The sequence below is a fragment of the Hypanus sabinus genome, chromosome 19 (genome assembly GCF_030144855.1).
Source record: "Hypanus sabinus isolate sHypSab1 chromosome 19, sHypSab1.hap1, whole genome shotgun sequence".
Classification (NCBI taxonomy): domain Eukaryota; kingdom Metazoa; phylum Chordata; class Chondrichthyes; order Myliobatiformes; family Dasyatidae; genus Hypanus; species Hypanus sabinus.
Genome location: NC_082724.1, coordinates 74103666 through 74121485, shown reverse-complemented (window position 1 = coordinate 74121485; position 17820 = coordinate 74103666). Strand labels below are relative to the sequence as shown.

General features: G+C 45.1%; 1 protein-coding gene across 8 annotated transcripts in view; it reads right to left on the bottom strand.

Moving 5' to 3' along the window:
- Positions 1-17820, bottom strand: part of plxnb1b (plexin b1b) — a 411056-nt gene that overhangs the window by 197695 nt on the left and 195541 nt on the right. The window contains exon 3 of one of the 8 annotated variants that reach the window (XM_059944755.1): positions 2586-2647. The exons of the other annotated variants lie outside the window; for them this stretch is intronic. The gene's annotated coding sequence lies outside the window, so the exon portion shown is untranslated. The remainder of the gene's footprint in view (positions 1-2585; positions 2648-17820) is intronic. 8 annotated transcript variants of the gene reach the window in all.

Here is a 17820-nt window from a genome sequence, read left to right as displayed (position 1 = left end):
CTTCCATTGACAACTCACTCCACATTCTCACCAGAGTGAATTTCCCCCTCATGTTTGCCTTAATTATTTCACCTGTCACCCAACTTCAGTGCAAAAAGCCTGTTTGCACCTACCCCTCAATTTTGTACAGTCATCAGAGCTCTACTTTTTTTAGTTACACGTGTAATATCTGTAGAGCACTGAAGGTTGTAGATGAATGGATGTTGTTGTTTGGGAAATGCTGCTCCACATCAGCTTTCCCATGTCTCTCCTCCAGAGCTCACATTTCCAAGCTTACATGGAACAGAATGTTTCCTCTAAATGGTTCATTTTCCCTTGTGATGTTAAGAACCATGGGCCTTTGTAAGAGGCAACAACATTGGGTCCAAATCAACTTTTAGCTCAAATTGAAACGCACATACAAATTTTGTTTTGAAATTCCCAAATGAACATCACCGAGGGTTCTCGTTTAAAAAGTTAAGTTACTGTAAAAGGGAAAAACACAAACATGATTCAACCCATCCACAAATTTGTTTGATTGGATCATTAATACATCATTCATAGAGCTAGAGAGGAGTACAGCAAGAAACAGGCCTTTTGGCCCATCTAGTCCACATAAACTATTATTCTACCTTGGCCCATTGATCTGCATCCAGATCAAACCCCAATTCACCACTTCTCCTGCCATCTTGTTCCACACTCGCAACACTCTCTAAGTGAAGAAGTTCCCCCTCAGGTTCCCTTTAATTTTTTTCACCTTTCATACTTAACCTCTAGTTCTAATCCCATGCCACCTAAAGTACTAGTTCCCTCACTCGTCAATGTGAAGCAGAGAGTGAGCTTGTAAATTTGGTGAGAGCAAAGGATGTTGGGAACAGCAAGACTGGAGCACCGCAGGATGGGTGTGAGGGGATGAACAGAAGGGGTGTCAGGGCAGTGTGCACATAAACGGAGCCCTGAGACACCAGGCAAGGTCACTTGATTCCAAATTATTGGTATACAGGTATTGATCATTACAGAATGTCTCTCTGGTGCTTCCTCCTTCCTCCCCTTTATCCCCCAACCATGATTTCCTTCTCTCTATCCCCTTCCCTCAGTCCCCAGTAGAGACCCATGTCAGAATCAGGTTTATCACTCAAGCAGAAAGTCATGAGGCATGGGATAAGTGGAACCTTGGCTGTTTGGATAAAAAATTGGCTTAAAGGAAGAAAGCAGAGGGTAGTTGTGGAAGGAAAGTATTCTGCCTGGAGGTCGGTGACTAGTGGAGTGCCACAGGGATCTGTCCTGGAACCCCTGCTATTTGTGATTTTTATAAATGACCTGGATGTAGAGGCGGAAGGATGGTGAGTAAGTTTGCAGATGACATGAAGATTGGAGGAGTTGTGGATGGAGCTGTAGGTTGTCCAAGGATACAACAGGATATAGACAGGCTGCAGAGTTGGGCAGAAAAATGGCAGATGGAGTTCAATCTGGACAAGTGTGAGGTGATGCATTTTGGAAGGACAAACCAGAAGACTGAGTACAGGATTAATGGGCAGTTACTTAAGAGTGTGGATGAACAAAGGGACCTTGGGGTTCAAATCCATACATCCCTCAAGATCGCTGCACAGGTTGATAGGGTAGTTAAGAAGGCCTATGGGATGCTAGGCTTCATTAACAGGGGGATTGAGTTCAAGAGTAGAGAGGTCATGTCGCAACTCTACAAATCTCTGGTGAGACCGCACTTAAGAGTATTGCGTTTAATTCTGGTCACCTCATTATAGGAAGGATGTGGAAGCTATGGAGAGGGTGCAGAGGAGATATGCCTGGATCGGAGAACAAGTCATATGAAGCAAGGTTAGCAGAGCTGGGACTTTTCTCTTTGGACTGTAGAAGAATGAGAGGGGACTTGATTGAGGTCTACAAGATTATGAGAGGCAAAGATAGGGTGGATAGTCAGTACCTGTTTCCCAGGGCACCAATAGCAGACACCAAAGGGCATACGTACAAAGATAAGGGAGGGAAGTTTAGAAGACATCAGGGTTAAGTTTTTTACACAGAGGGTTGTGGGTGCCTGGAACGTCTTGCCAGGGATGGTGGTGGAGGCTAAAACATATGGGGTATTTAAGAACCTCTTGAACAGGCACAGGCACAGGGTTATGGGGTAGTGTCAGTTTAGTACTTTTTTAAGGAATATATGGGTCAGCACAACATTGAGGGCTGAAGGGCCTGTACTGTGTTGTGGTATTCTAGTTCATGTCATCAAATGTGGAATTTTTGGTGGCAGCAACAGAGTGCAATACATAAATTTACTACCATACTGTGCAAAAGTCTTAGGTACATACAGTATATGGAGCTGGGGTGCCTAAGAATTTCACACAGCACTGAGTGCAGTTAGGCTATGTACACCCCTCATAACTTTGTAGACCTCTCTCAAATTTCACCTTATTATCTTGCGCTGCAGGGAATAAAGTTCTCGCCTATTCAACCTTTCCAACAGCTGAATTGGCTTGTTACATAATTAAGGTAAAACAAGCAGAGACTGGACTCCAGTGTTTCACACAATCTATTGAGAACTACCAGTTCTCTTCCTTCAACTGCCCTGGGATACAAAAGTGGAGAGTTACCTGATCTGGTAATGGAGGGTTGCATCCACCCAAGATTAAAGATTGTCTTCACCAAATGATGACTTACTCAGGAGGGGGTGGGAGAGAGGGAGAGGGAAGGAAACAAAAATTGAGCTACAATTTCCTCAGAGGCAAATAAACCAATCATACACACACTATTGCAACAGTCTGCTCTCCATATGGGAGTTGGTACCAATGTGAACATTCACAATAATGGCTAGAGACAAAGCTATATAGTCTGCACATCTTTAAATTACTTATATTACTATTACCAGGGTGGTATGGTAGCTAGAAGTTAGTGTAATGTCTTGTAGCACCAGTAATCGTGATTGGGGTTCAATGCCCACCACTGTCTGTAGATTCTCCCCGTAACCGCATGGAGTTTCCTCCACGTGCTCCAGCTTCCTCCCACATTCCAAAGCCATATGGGTGCAGGTTGGTGAGTCGTGGTCATCCATGTCAGCACTGAAAGCATGGCATCACTTATGGGCTGCCCCCTAGCATATCCTCGGACTGTATTCGTCACAGATTCAAATGACACAGTTTACTGCGTGTTTCAACGTACAAGTAAAGCTAACCTCATCTACACTGCAAAGGTCAATCTTTGTGTTTCCAAGTAACTTTAGTGTACAGCCAGCTTCCCACAGCTCCATGTATTTGAAAGCTAAATCTCTCAGCAAGAGATCAGTGGACTGGAGCATCTCAGAAAGCAACTTACTTTTTCTTCACTGTCAGAATAGAGGGCAATCAGTTCTATTTTTAGACAAATTCTGACTCTGGACTGATGAAAGGCCTTGGCATGAAACGTTAACTGTTTATTCAATTTCGTGAATGCTACTTGACCTGCTGAATTTCTCCAGCATTTTGTGAGTTGCTCAGAATCCCACAAGCAAAAATATGATCATGTTTTTTGATTTCTCAAGTACCTTCGATTCCATACAGCCTTCATTGCTAGGGGAAAAGTTCCATTCAGTGCAAGTTGGCATTTCCATTGTATTCTGGATAATGGACTACCTAACTGGCAGACCACAGCTTGTGTGGCATCAGAGCTATGGGTCAGACATGGTAATGGGCAGTACTGGGGCTGCACAGGGTCTGCATCGTCTCCTTTCTTGTTTACCCTGTACACCTCAGAGTTCAGAAAGAACACCGAATCACGTCATCTGCAGAAATTCTCTGATGACTCAGCAATAGTTGGGTGTATAAAAGTGAGGACAGGAGGATGAAAACAGGGCCCTGGTGGTGGGCTTTGTCAAATGGTGCAAGCTGAATCATCTGCAACTCAACATCAATAAGACAAAGGAGATGGACGTAGATCCCAAGATCTCTCTGATCCTCCCCACTGTCAAGTGTCTCACCATTAATACCATATTCTGCCATCATATTTGACCTACCAAAATGAATCACCTCACACTTATCTGGGTTGAACTCCATCTGCCACTTCTCAGCCCAGTTTTGCATCCTATCAATGTCCTACTGTAACCTTTGACAGCCCTCCATACTATCCACAGCACCCCTAACCTTTGTGTCATCAGCAAATTTACTAACACATCCACTTCCTCATCCAGGTTACTTGTAAAAATCACGAAGAGAAGGGCTCCCAGAACAGATCCCCAAGGCACTCCACTGGTCACCGACCTCCATGCAGAATATGATCTGTCTACAGCCACTCTTTGCCTTCTGTGGACAAACCAGTTCTGAATCCACAAAGTAATGTCCTTTTGGATCCCATGCCTCCTTACTTTCTCAATAAGCCTTGCATGGGGTACCTTATCAAATGCCTTGCTGAAATCCATATACACTGGTTCGAAGTTCAAAGTAAAATTTATTATCAGAGTACATACACACCACCACATACAACCCTGAGATTCTTTCTCTGTGGGCACATTCATCAAATTTATAGAGCTAACTATAAACAAGATCAATGAACTAATTATGCAAATGCATAATAAATAGCAATAAATAACAAGCAGGAAATAACAAGATGAAGTCCTTTTAGTGAGACCGTCAGTTGTGGGAACACCAGAAATAGAAAGAGTAGTTACCCCCTTTTATTCAAGAGCCTGATGGTTGAGGGGTAGTAACTGTTCTTGAACCTGGTGGTGCAAGTCCTGAGGCACCCGTACCTTCCACCTGATGGTAGCAGCGAGAAAAGAACACAGTCTGGGAGGTGAGGATCTCTGATGATGGATGCTGCTTTTCCACGGCAACATTTTGTATAGACGTGTTCAACGGTTGTTGTACTGGGATGAATCCACTACATTTTGCAGGATTTTCTGCTCATGGGCATCGGTGTTCGCATACCAGGCCATAATACAGCCAATCAGCACACTTGCCATCACACATGCTGAATCTCTGCAGACCCCTGAGTGAGTACAGGCACTATTGTGCTTTCTTTGCAATTACATTTATATGATGGGCCCAAGACAGGTCCTCTCCACCTCTGATCCTCCATTGATTACTGACTCCTGGATCGCTGGTTTCCCTTTCCTTAAGTCAAAAACCAGTTCCTTGATTTTATTGACATTGAATGAGAGGTTGCTGTTATTTCAGCACTCAGCCAAATTTTCAATCTCCCCCCCCCCCCACCCGTGAACTGATTCATCACCACCTTTGATACAGCCCACAACAGTGGTGTAATCAGCAAATTTGTATATGGCATTGGAGCTGTACTTAGCCACACAGTCATAGGTGCAAAGTGAGTAGAGCAGGGGGCCAAGTACACATCCCTGTGGTGCATCTGTGCTGATGGAGATTGTGGAGATATTTTTACAAATCTGAACTGACTGGGGTCTTCGAATGAGGAAATCCTGGACCCAATTGCACAAAGGGATATTGAGGCCCAGATCTTACAGTTTACTGGTTAGTTTTGAAGGGATGATGGTATTAAATGCTGATCTGTAATTGATTAAAAAAAGCATCCTGATATATACACCTTTGCTGTCCAGATGTTCCAGGGTTGTGTGAAGAGCCAATAAGATGGTATCTGCTGGGGGCCTGTTTCTTCAGTAGGCAAATTCGAGCAGTTCCAAATCACCACTCAGACAGGAGCTGATATGCTTCAAAACAGTCTCAAATCCGTGGATGTAAGTGCCTCTGGATGATAGCCATTCAGACAGGTTAACAAACTCTTCTTGGGCCTCAGATTGAAATCTTTTTGAAGCAGGTGGGTACCACACACTGCCAGAGCGAGAAGTTGAAGATAGCCAGTTGGTCAGCACAGGCCTCCATCCAAAATGGATGCTTTCCTTGGATTCACTGTCTTGATGGCAGTCCACAGGTCATCTTCAGATACTGAGACCAAAGGATCATTGGGAGTCATAGGGGTGTGCGAAGTTTCTCCCTGATCTGGTGGTGAAAGTGAGTGTAGGAGGCATTGAGCTCACCCAACCATACTGGTGACATGGCCAAGAAACTTCAGCAGTGCCTCAACTCCTTCAAGAGGCTAATGAAACGTGGCATGTCCCTGTCGACCCTTCCCAAAGGGAGCATTCTCTCTGGATCCATAATGGTTTAGCATGGTAACTCTTCTGCACGTGACTTCAAGAAACTGCAAAGTTGTGGACTCAGCTCAGCACATCGTGGAAACCAGCCTCTCCCCTACAAACTCTGCTTCTCACTGACTCAGTAAAACAGTCAGTGACTCCACCCATTCTGGATATTCTCCCTTCCTCCCTCTTCCATTGGGTAGAAAATGCAAAAGCTTGAAAGCCCATAACACCATTCTGAATGACAGCATCTATCCCAGTGTTGTAAAAGTCCTGAAAGACCATAAGACATGGGAGTAGAATAAGGCCATTCAGTCTATCAAGTCTGCTCCACCATTCCATCATGGTTGTCTTATCTCCCACGATCCCATTCTCTTGCCTGAAAGGACCACTTGTACATTAAGACAGACCTGACCTCACAATTTACTTTGTTGTAATCCCACACTTCATTGTTTACCAGCACTGTACCTACAGTGTGGCAACTGCATTTTATTCTGCAGTTATCATTTTGTCTTGTTCTACCAAATCACTACGTACTGTATATACAGTACACAAGACAAACTTTTCACTGTATCTTGGTATATGCGCCGAAAGATCAGGTGCTGCTTTCTCCCGGTAGGGATTAGTTTTTAGTCTCAAGTGCTCCTGTCACGTTTTGTCACCCTGTAACCTGATCCTTCAATCTCTCTGAATTATGGAGGACAGCGTGTGTATAAATGTCTCTCTCCATCAGACTTCATCATGACTCCAGTATTTCTACTATTTTTCAATGTTTCTTAATTGTACATATGATTTTTTTTGTGTTCTATCGCTGAGCAGCAGTGAACCATCTGATTGGCCAATCAGAGATCTCTTTAGGATCTAGTTGACTTGATCAGCATTTCCAAGCTGGCTATTGTTCACGATTGCACGTAATTAAAAAAAAAACAGGAAGCTTCTAAACCATCAAAGTATCATCAGGCTGGTCTTTACTTGTTACACAAAGGCACTTAAAATTCCACATCTCTTTTGGCAAACAGTAGAAGCGAAGAAGTAAGTGAGGAACCAGAATAGGGATTGTCTCCAACTTGATGGCATGAATTCAATTTCTCCAATTTCTAGAAAATTCTCCCCCCTCCTTTCTTTTTTCATTCTGGTTACCTTGTCATCTCTTCTCTTCCCCTCAGCTGCCCATCTTCTCCCTCTGCTGCCTTTCTTCCTTCCCTTTCTTCTATGGTCCACTGTCCTCTCCTATTAGATTCTTTCTTCAGCCTTCTTCCATCAATCCTCTCTCAGCTTCTTACTTTGTACTTCTCATTCCCCCACCCTCTTATTCTGGCTTCTATCCCCTTCCTATCCAGTTCTGATGGACAGCCTCAGACTGAAACATCAACTGTTTATTCCTTTTCAAAGATGCTGCCTCACTTGCCAAGTTCCTTCAGCATTTCAAGTGTGTTTTTTAAGATTTCCCAGATCTTTGTAACTAGTTTAACTTTATAACTAGTAGGAAAATCTGTTTCTTTGAAGCTTTTCTCTATTACTCCAATTGTATGGACCATCTGGAGAAACTGGAGACTTTTAAAAGTTAACACGAGTGAATCTGCAAATGCTGGAAATAAATAAAAACACAAAATGCTGGCAGAACTCAGCAGGCCAGACAGCATCTATGGGAGGAGGTAGTGACGACGTTTCAGGCCGAAACCCTTCATCAGGCGTGAAGTAACGTGGGATGGTCGAGGGGGGATAAGAAGTGGGGAGAGGGATGAAGTAGAGAACTGGGAAGTGATAGGCTGAAGGGAAATGGGCTAGGGGGAAGGTGGAGAATTATGGGAAATAAAAGAGAAAGAAAGGTAGGGCTGGGGGGAGATTATAGTGAGGGGGGAAAAAGAGAGAGAAAGAGAACCAGACTAAAATTATAGATAGGGATGAGGTGGGGGGGGGGGGGCAGGGGTATCATTGGAGGTCTGTGAGTTGAATGTTCTGCCAGCATTGTGTGTTTTTACATTTAAAAGTTGTTGTGCTCTAAGGTGATGGCAGAGTGCTGTGGAAGTTGCTTTTCACTAACGAAAAACCAGTCCATGTTTGTTGGGGTTATTCAGCTAAGTACATGTAGTAGCATGTAAAGTGTTCAGTGATACCAGGTACTGCAAGACTTAACTCCTTTCATTAAAATTTGAGCAATATGCAAAATATTCCACAGCATTTTCTGCTGATCCTGGTCTTCAGAAATCAAACCGCTTTACCACGAAAGAAAGAAATTGGCACAGAAATTGGCACAGTACTGTGCCAATGCATGTATACTGTATGTAGCGAGGGCACCTCAGACTTTTGCACAGTAATGTATTTGTCAACTTGCAGTGGAGAGCGAATTTATAAATTTGACGGGAGCAAAGGTTGTTGGGAGTGGCGAGGGTGGAGGACCACTGGGGGGAGTGGAAGGCAGGGCAGAGAGGAAGTGCCAGGGGCAGGGGCTGGCACGAGTACAGACTCACCCAATCTTGAGAGAGACCAGGCGAGGTCATTTGGTTTATTTACCATTACAGGATGTCTCTCTGGTGCTTCTCACTCCCTCCCCTCTTCCCAATCATGATTCCTCTCTTCCTGCCACCTTCCCTCTCTCAGTCCACAATAGAGACCCATATCAGAATCAGGTTTATCATCACTCTCATATCATGATTTTTTTTTTGCAGTAGCATTACAATGCAATACATAAAATACAGTACTGTGTAAAAGACTTGGGCACCTTGGGGGGGGGGGGGTGTGGTGTGTGTGTGTGTGTGTGTGTGTGTGTGTGTGTGTGTGTGTGTGTGTGTGTGTGTGTGTGTACGCACCTAAGACTTTTGCACAAGAAATGTGATGCCAATAGACACATGACAATCACAGTCCATCACAGGCAAAGCCCTCCCCACCATTGAGCACAGTTACATGCAGCCCTGCCACAAGAATTCCCACCATCCAGGCCACGTTCTTTTCTCACTACTACATCAGGCAGGAGGCACAGAGCATTAGGTCCTACATCACCAGGTTCAGGAATAGCTACCACCCTATAACCAAAAGGCTCCTGAACCAACATGGATAACTTCAATCACTGGCTACAGACTCATTTTCAAGGACTCTACAACTCATGCTCTGAGTATTACTTTTTTTATTTGCACAGTTTGTTTTGTTTAGCTTATTGGTTGCATGTCAGTCTTTATGTACAGTTTTTTACAAATTCTATTCTATTTATTTTCCTGTAAGATATTAATCCCAAGGTAGTGTAGGGTAACATGCACATGCTTGACTTTGGGGGGGGAAAAGCATTAGTTACTGGGGTTTAACGCTGCTTCTCCCCTCTGTTCCCATGTGTTCTTGAACTTCTAGAGGAGTTGCTAGACACATATTTGGTTGCCAAGTTACAGGGTGATTAGTAGGTTCAAAGGTTAACATCCAGGATTGATTCACTCATTCACAGGGCAAACCTCTGATTTCCCCACAATAGGAGATGCACTAACCTTTTCAAGGCTTCTGAACTGCAAAACTAAGCAGGTCTCATCAGGAAAAATCTCCACGAGTTGTTGACTTAGGGAACTAATGCATTCAAAGCACAAGGTAGAGCACATTTAAACTAACTGTAGGTTCAAGGTTTCGTGTCTTTGAGAGTAAAGTGGGCTTTATAAATACACCCGGGGAATTCTGGTTAACTTACATTTCTATTTTGTTGACAAGTGATTTTGCAGCAACTGAAACTGACAATTAACAGAGATCCAGAAAGTCCCAAATCTTTGGTTCCTCTCCACCTATCCATTTTAAATTAGCTTCAGTTTCTACACTGCCAAATTAGGCAAAATCCTCACATCAGCCATTACTGTCTGGTTTGGCATAGCATCCTGTCACAATGTACAGGAACTACAATGAACTGTTAAGTCAGCAGAAAAGCTCATTGGCTGCAGTCTACCATCACTGCAGAACTTGTGTGTGTCCAGAAAATCATCGCAAACACTACCCTCCTTGCAAACTGCCTTTTCCAAAAGCTCTCTTCTGGAAAGAGCTATAGGGCTATTAAAAGAAAACAACAACAAAAATTATGTCATCTTAAAAGTTCTTCTCCGCAGTCAAATTGATCAATTATTCTATTTAGACCTCCCCACCTGCCTCTATTTCCTCAGTCACTGCACTACAAACACTAAAAAAGCTTTTTATAATGCTGCTTATCCAGCAAATACGTGTGGGTATTTAAATATTTATTCAAATTTTTTTCATATCCATAACTTAACACAGAGAACCCCAATAGGCAGACTGTGAGAACCAGATGTGTGGACCACGCTGACCCATTGGCACTTACGTGAACGCACCTGTCATAACATGTAAATAAAATGCATGCTGTTCTAATTTATGTTAACCTCATCCCACACCGTACACTTGACCTATGCCCCCTTAGAGCACACAGCCTTCGCTGGCCGTGTGTTGGAGAGGGTGTGTGACCCGCTCGATGAGCTTGTGTCATTTTTATCCAGCCTGCAGAGCCAAAAAGCCCAAGGATTTAAGAGGTTTTTAAGTGACAACAAGGTGATGGCACATGTTCTTTTTTTGTGTGACATCATGTCTCGTCTAAATCAACTTAATCTGCAATTACAAGGCAACAACCACACTGTTACGGACGTGTACGAGGCGATTGAAGCTTTCCGGTCAAAGCGGAACCTTCTGGAGAGAGACATTCACGGGTGAAAGCTGCACTACCCACTTCTGCGGGAGCATTGCGAGAAGATCGAAATGCGGGAGGACCCGGTGATGAAGGATTTCATGGCGAGCCCGGCAGAAAACTTCAGGGAACGATTTGAAAGCTCCCCTAAACTCTCAGGTGGCATCCTCCTCTTCCTGAGGTGGCCGTTCTCCGCTTTGGCTGACGGCCAGTGGACTGCAGGGGCCAAAAGGCTGGTGTTGCCACAGATGAGGCAACTCTTCAGATGGAGGTCTTGGAAATGGGAACATCAGATTTGCTCAAACACAACACAAGGACGTTGGGGTGAGTGACTTTTGGATCAACGTGGTTCCCCAAGCTCAATTCAAAAACACGAGAGCTATTGCAATGCTCCTACTCACACTGTTCCCCTCCATGTACATATGTGAGTCATCATTTTCTTCAATGAACTCGATCAAGCACCAGGACAGAAACAGACTCTCCAACGCACATCTAGGCCAGCGCCTGAGGATTGCCACAACAGAACACAGGCCTGACGTCAGAAGGATTGCCTCATCCCGTCGCTGTCACTTCTCTCACTGATTGGTGAGTGAATCATTTATTTTTGTCCATTTGTCAATCTTATTGTGGTATAATAATATTACAACAACAATAATACTGATAATTTCATTTATAGCTACACTTCATACTTCAAATGCTACATAGCTTACCGTAAATTCCAGACTATAAGCCGCTACTTTTTTCCCACGCTTTGATCACTGTGGCAACACTGCGGCCTATACTACGGTGCGGCTGATGCATGTTTTTTTTCATGCCGCCAAAAACATTTTGCCTCGTAACAGTAGACCAATAAAATTGATGAGTAGTTCACAGAGGTCCAATGAAATTGTACGATAAATCAAGCGCACTTTCACAATTAAATTATTGTAAATCAGTCATTTGTACTCACCCTCATCAACATGGAAAACACTCGAAGAAAAGCATATGATGCAGCTTTTAAGTTAAAGGCGATCAATCTGGCGGTTGAAGAAGGAAATCGAGCTGCTGCACATAATCTTGGCATAAATGAATCGATGTGGAGACGCCAGCGTGAAGAACTGAGTCAATGCAAAAAGACGACAAAAGCTTTCAGAGGTAATCATAGCAGATGGCCCGAACTTGAAAACTTTCTTGAAGACTGGGTTAACACACAGAGAGCAGGCGGCCACGGTGTTTCCACCGTGCAGATCAGACTGAAGGCTAAAGCAATCGCCACCAAAATGAAAATCGAAGATTTTAGAGGTGGGCCATCGTGGTGCTTTAGATTTATGAGACGAAAAGGCCTGTCCGTCAGGGTACGCACGACTCTGTGTCAGCAGCTCCCTCCCGACCACGAGGAAAAGCTTGCTAACTTCCGCACATTCACTCAAACAAAGATAGCGGAGGATTCCATCGGGCCAGATGATATCATAAATATGGATGAAGTACCTTTGACGTTTGACCTGCCTCTCACTCAGACTGTTAATAAAAAAGGTGACTCGTCCATCACACTGAAAACAAGTGGCCATGAGAGAACGCATTTTACTTGTGTTCTGAGCTGCACAGCATCTGGACTAAAGCTTCCACCGATGGTGATTTTTAAGCGGCTGACAATGAAAGTTCAGTGAAAGCTGCCATCAAGAGTACAAACTCAATTCCAGCTGTGACTCCTGGGGGCACCACGAAGTATTTGCAGCCACTGGACATCAGCGTGAACCGGGCATTTAAAGTGGCGCTGCGCGTTGAGTGGGAGGCTTGGATGACGAGCGGCGAGAAATCCTTTACCAAAACAGGACGCATGCGAAGAGCATCTTTAACTCAAGTCTGCCAGTGGATCCTAAATGTGTGGAGCCATGTCACAACATCCACCATCACCAGCGGGTTTCGAAAGGCTGGACTGCTGCGTGATGAAGAGGACCGTGTGTGCTCAAGTGAGAGCGACAACGAAGAGACTGAAGTGAGTGACGAGATCCTGAGGTTATTCAATTCGGACACTGAAGAAGAGGACTTTGATGGTTTTCGTGCGCAGGAGGAAGATGAAGAAGGCGATCAATAACTTTTCCTAGTAGGCTGCAGTATATATATTTTTTTACCAGTTGTTAGGAGATATTGGAATGTTGTTCGTGCACTGTTCAGTAAAAAAGTATACGCAACGTAATTTGTGTGTTACCGATACGTATGTGTATTTAAAAGTAGCTGTGTTACAGGCACTGTTCGAAAAAAAGCATTTGCAATATGTATTTGTTTATGTTACCATACGGATTTAATTAAAAGTTAAAAAATCCTCACGTGTAATATCTTTCTGTGTAAATATCTCATATTACAATGTGGGACACCTGCGGCTTAAAATCCAGTGCGGCTTGTACAAGTACAAAATTGATTTTCTTTCTAAAATTAGAGCGTGCGGCTTTTAATCAGGTGTGCTCTGTAGTCCGGAATCTACAGTAATTAAAAAGAACAAATAGATTAAATGAGAGAACAGAAACAATGGAAAAGGCAGTACCACTGAAACTCTGTGTGGAAGAGAAGTGGCGAAGGTGTGTGTGTGTGTGTGTATTTCAAGTCCCAGATGAGTTCTCAATATGACAGCTGACAGTTGTGATAGCCAGAGTCATAATTATATGGTTGGTTTTGGACATTGTGTTTTAAGAGTGCATCTTTCTTTCTTGTGTGACCCACAAAACAGGCTTTGAGAATCCCAGGCCTAAATTACTACTACTACTACTACTAATAATAATGGTAATAGCAGCAACATAAATATCTGCCCATTAAAAAACTTACTGGCGCAATGATAAAAAAAAAACCCTGGACATTTTGGCCCTTGGCTTGGCATGCTTGACATAATTTGGCCCTTGTGTTAAATTAATTAGGGAACCCTGCCTTAACCTATGATTTTTTGCTGCATGGCATGCCCTGATCACACACCACAGTAAATTCCTAACCCATGTAAATGAATATGGCAAATAGCTAATCCTGCTCCTAAACCTGCTCTCATATAGTCCTATTACGACAAGGGATCAGTGCCGGAGTAAGTCGCACTACCTCTTAAACCATTCAGTGTGCTTAGTGCGACACTGTTCCAGCTTAAGCACTGGGGGTTGGAGTTCAAGCCCAGTGTCCCCTGTAAGGATTTTACACTTTGCACCCATGGAATGTGTGGTTTTCTCTCAATCCAAAGACCTACCGGGTAGGTTAATTGGTCATTGTAAATTGTCCAATCGTTTGGATTAAAATTAAAACCAGTGTTGTCAGAGGTCGCTTGTCGGCATGGCTCAAAGGGTCTGAAAGGTCTACTCCATGCTGTACGTCTAAATAAAATTAATTCAAGTTAGCCCCCACTCCAACCCTGCCATCCATTGCCTCCGTCACAGCAATGTCAACTCCTTAGTTCTGTTTTTATAAAGCTGTTTACATTGTCAATACATGTGGGTATTTATCTATCTTTACAGATTTTATTTCATATCCATACTTTAACCTCTAGCCTTATCAAGTCAAGTCAAGTCAAGTCAAGTCACTTTTATTGTCATTTCAACCATAACTGCTGGTACAGTGCATAGTAAAAATGAGACAACGTTTTTCAGGACCACGATGTTACATGACACAGTACAAAAACTAGACTGAACTACGTAAAAAAAAAGAAAGCTACATTAGACTACAGACCTATCCAGGACTGCATAAAGTGCACAAAAACAGTGCAGGCATTACAATAAATAATAAACAGGACAATAGGGCAAGGTGTCAGTCCAGGCTTCAGGTATTGAAGAGTCTGATAGCTTGGGGGAAGAAACTGTTACATAGTCTGGTCGTGACAGCCCGAATGCTTCGGAGCCTTTTCCCAGGTGGCAGGACGGAGAAGAGATTGTATGAGGGGTGCGTAGGGTCCTTCATAATGTTTCCTTTGCGGATGCAGCGTGTAGTGTAAATGTCCGTGATGGCAGGAAGAGAGACCCTGATGATCTTCTCAGCTGACCTCACTATCCACTGCAGGGTCTTATGATCCAAGATGGTGCAATTTCCGAACCAGGCAGTGATGCAGCTGCTCAGGATGCTCTCAATACAACCCTGTAGAATGTGATGAGGATGGGGGTGGGAGATGGACTTTCCTCAGCCTTCACAGAAAGTAGAGACGCTGCTGGGCTTTCTTTGCTATGGAGCTGGTGTTGAGGGAACAGGTGAGATTCTCTGTCAGGTGAACACCAAGAAATTTGGTACTCTTTACGATCTCTACCGAGGAGCCGTCGATGTTCAGCGGGGAGTGCTCGCTCCGTGCTCTCCTGAAGTCAACAACCATCTCTTTTGTTTTGTTCACATTCAGAGACAGGTTGTTGGCTCTGCACCAGTCCGTTAGCCGCTGCATCTCCTCTCTGTAAGCTGACTCGTCGTTCTTGCTGATGAGACCCACCACAGTCGTGTCATCGGCGAACTTGATGATGTGGTTCGAGCTGTGTGTTGCAGCACAGTCATGGGTCAGCAGAGTGAACAGCAGTGGACTGAGCACGCAGCCCTGGGGAGCCCCCGTGCTCAGCGTGATGGTGTTGGAGATGCTGCTCCCGATCCGGACTGATTGAGGTCTCCCAGTCAGGAAGTCTAGGATCCAGCTGCAGAGGGAGGTGTTCAGGCCCAGTAGGCTCAGCTTTCCACTCAGTTTCTGAGGGATGATCGTGTTGAATGCTGAACTGAAGTCTATGAACAGCATCCGAATGTATGTGTCTTTTTTGTCCAGGTGGGTTAGGGCCAGGTGTAGGGTGGTGGCAGTGGCATCATCTGTTGAGCAGTTGGGACGGTACACAAGCTGCAGGGGGTCCAGTGAGGGGGGGCAGCAGGGTCTTGATATGCCTCATGACGAGCCTCTCGAAACACTTCATGATGATGGATGTGAGTGCAATGGGACGGTAGTCATTTAGGCAGGACACTGAAGACTTCTTCGGCACAAGGACGATGGTGGCGGCCTTGAAGCACGTTGAAATGGTGGCGCTGCTCAGGGAGATGTTGAAGATGTCAGTGAGAACATCTGCTAGTTGGTCTGCACATCCTCTAAGCACTCTACCAGGGATGTTGACTGGTCCAGCAGCCTTCCGTGGGTTGACCCTGCATCGGGTTCTTCTCACGTCGGCCACAGAGAGACACAGCACCTGGTCATTCGCAGGAGAAGTGGACTTCCTCGCCACCACGTCATTTTCCACCTCAAAATGGGCATAGAAGTTATTCAGCGCATCTGGGAGGGAGGCATCACCTGCACAGTCAGGTGATGTTGTCCTGTAATTGGTGATGTCCCGGATGCCCTTCCACATGTGCCGCGTGTCGCCGCTGTCCTGGACGTGGATTAACTGGGCGTGTGCACTCTTTGCCCCTCTGATGGCCCGGGACAGTTTGGCCCTTGGTGCTGTTAGAGCTGTCTTGTCGCCTGCTCTGAAGGCGGAGTTGCGGGACCTCAGCAGCGCACGCGCCTCCGCGGTCATCCATGGCTTCTGGTTGGCGTGTATAGTGATGGTCTTGGACAGAGAAACATCATCAATGCACTTGCTGATGTAGCTGGTCACTGATGCTGTGTACTCCTCTAAGTTGGTAGAGTCGCCATTGGTTGCAGCCTCCCTGAACATGTGCCAGTCAGTGTGCTCAAAACAGTCTTGAAGAGCAGAGATGGCTCCTGCTGGCCAGGTTTTCACCTGCTTCCGAACTGGTCTGGAGCGCCTGACCAGCGGTCTGTATGCTGGGATTAGCATAACAGAGATGTGGTCTGAGTAACTGAGGTGGGGCGGGGCTCTGCCCGGTATGCGTCGGGGATGTTTGTGTAAACCAGGTCCAACACATTCTCCCCTCTCGTTGCAAAGTCCAAATATTGATGGAATTTGGGGAGCACTGACTTAAGGTTCATGTGGTTAAAATCTCCAGCAACAATAAACAGACTATCAGGTTGTGCATTCTGCAGTTCGCTAATAGCCCCGTACAGTTCACAGAGTTGTTTTATTTGTTGCATGTCGCACCATGACACACTACACACTACACTACACACTACAGCAATTTCCTAATACATTAGACCATTAGTCAATAAGATATAGGAGCAGAATTAGGCCATTTGGCCCATCCAGTCTGCTCCTTAATTTCATCTTGGTCAATCCATTTCCCTCTCAGCCCCAATCTCCTGCCTTCTCCCCATATCCCTTTATACCCTGACTACTCGAGAATCTAACAACCTCTGCCTTAAATATACCCAATGACTTGACTTCCACATCCTCCAGTGGCAACAGATTCCACAGATTTACCACCTGTAAATACATGTAAATGTATATGGCTAATGTATAAAGTTGATCCTCAATCAGAAAACTGCTCTCATATTCCAGACTGCAATGAAACAAGGAATCAGTGCAGGAGTAAGTAAAAAAAACCTTTAAACTTGCTCTACCATTCAACGGCAAATCCTCTAATCCATTGTCCCACCTGACCCCCCCACGAGCTACTGTTCCCCCTGAATTGCAGATACACGAATTTTCTTGCCTCTTTTGGAAGAGGACAGCGAGGCTTTGAGAGGAAGTGCGGCGGCGGCCATTTTCAAATTGTCCAATTGCTTCTCAGATCGGAGTTCTGAGAGGCGGGACTGCGCAGGCGCGTGAAGGAGGGAAGATATATAAAGAACGCCGCCTTAAGAAGTGGGCAGCTTTGTTTGCGGGCAGCGGAGTGCACCGGGAGCAGAGTGTAGGGCTTGGGAGTGAGCCGGGCGCAGAGTGTAGGGCTTGGGAGTGAGCCGGGCGCAGAGTGTAGGGCTTGGGAGTGAGCCGGGCGCAGAGTGTAGGGCTTGGGCTCAGGGGGCTTAGGCGGAAGAGGGCACAGTAGGCTTCTCTTTTAGTTCTTGTTATTGTCAGTTATTCGGGAAGTATGAGTGTGAGGGCAGCTTGTTGTTCTCGGTGTCGGATGTGGGAGATCCTGGAGTCTCCGAGCCTCCCGGACGTCCACATCTGCGCCAGGTGCGCCGAACTGCAGTTCCTGAGGGACCGAGTTAGGGAACTGGAGCTGCAGCTCGATGACCTTCGCCTGGTCAGGGAGAGTGAGGAGGTGATAGAGAGGAGTTACA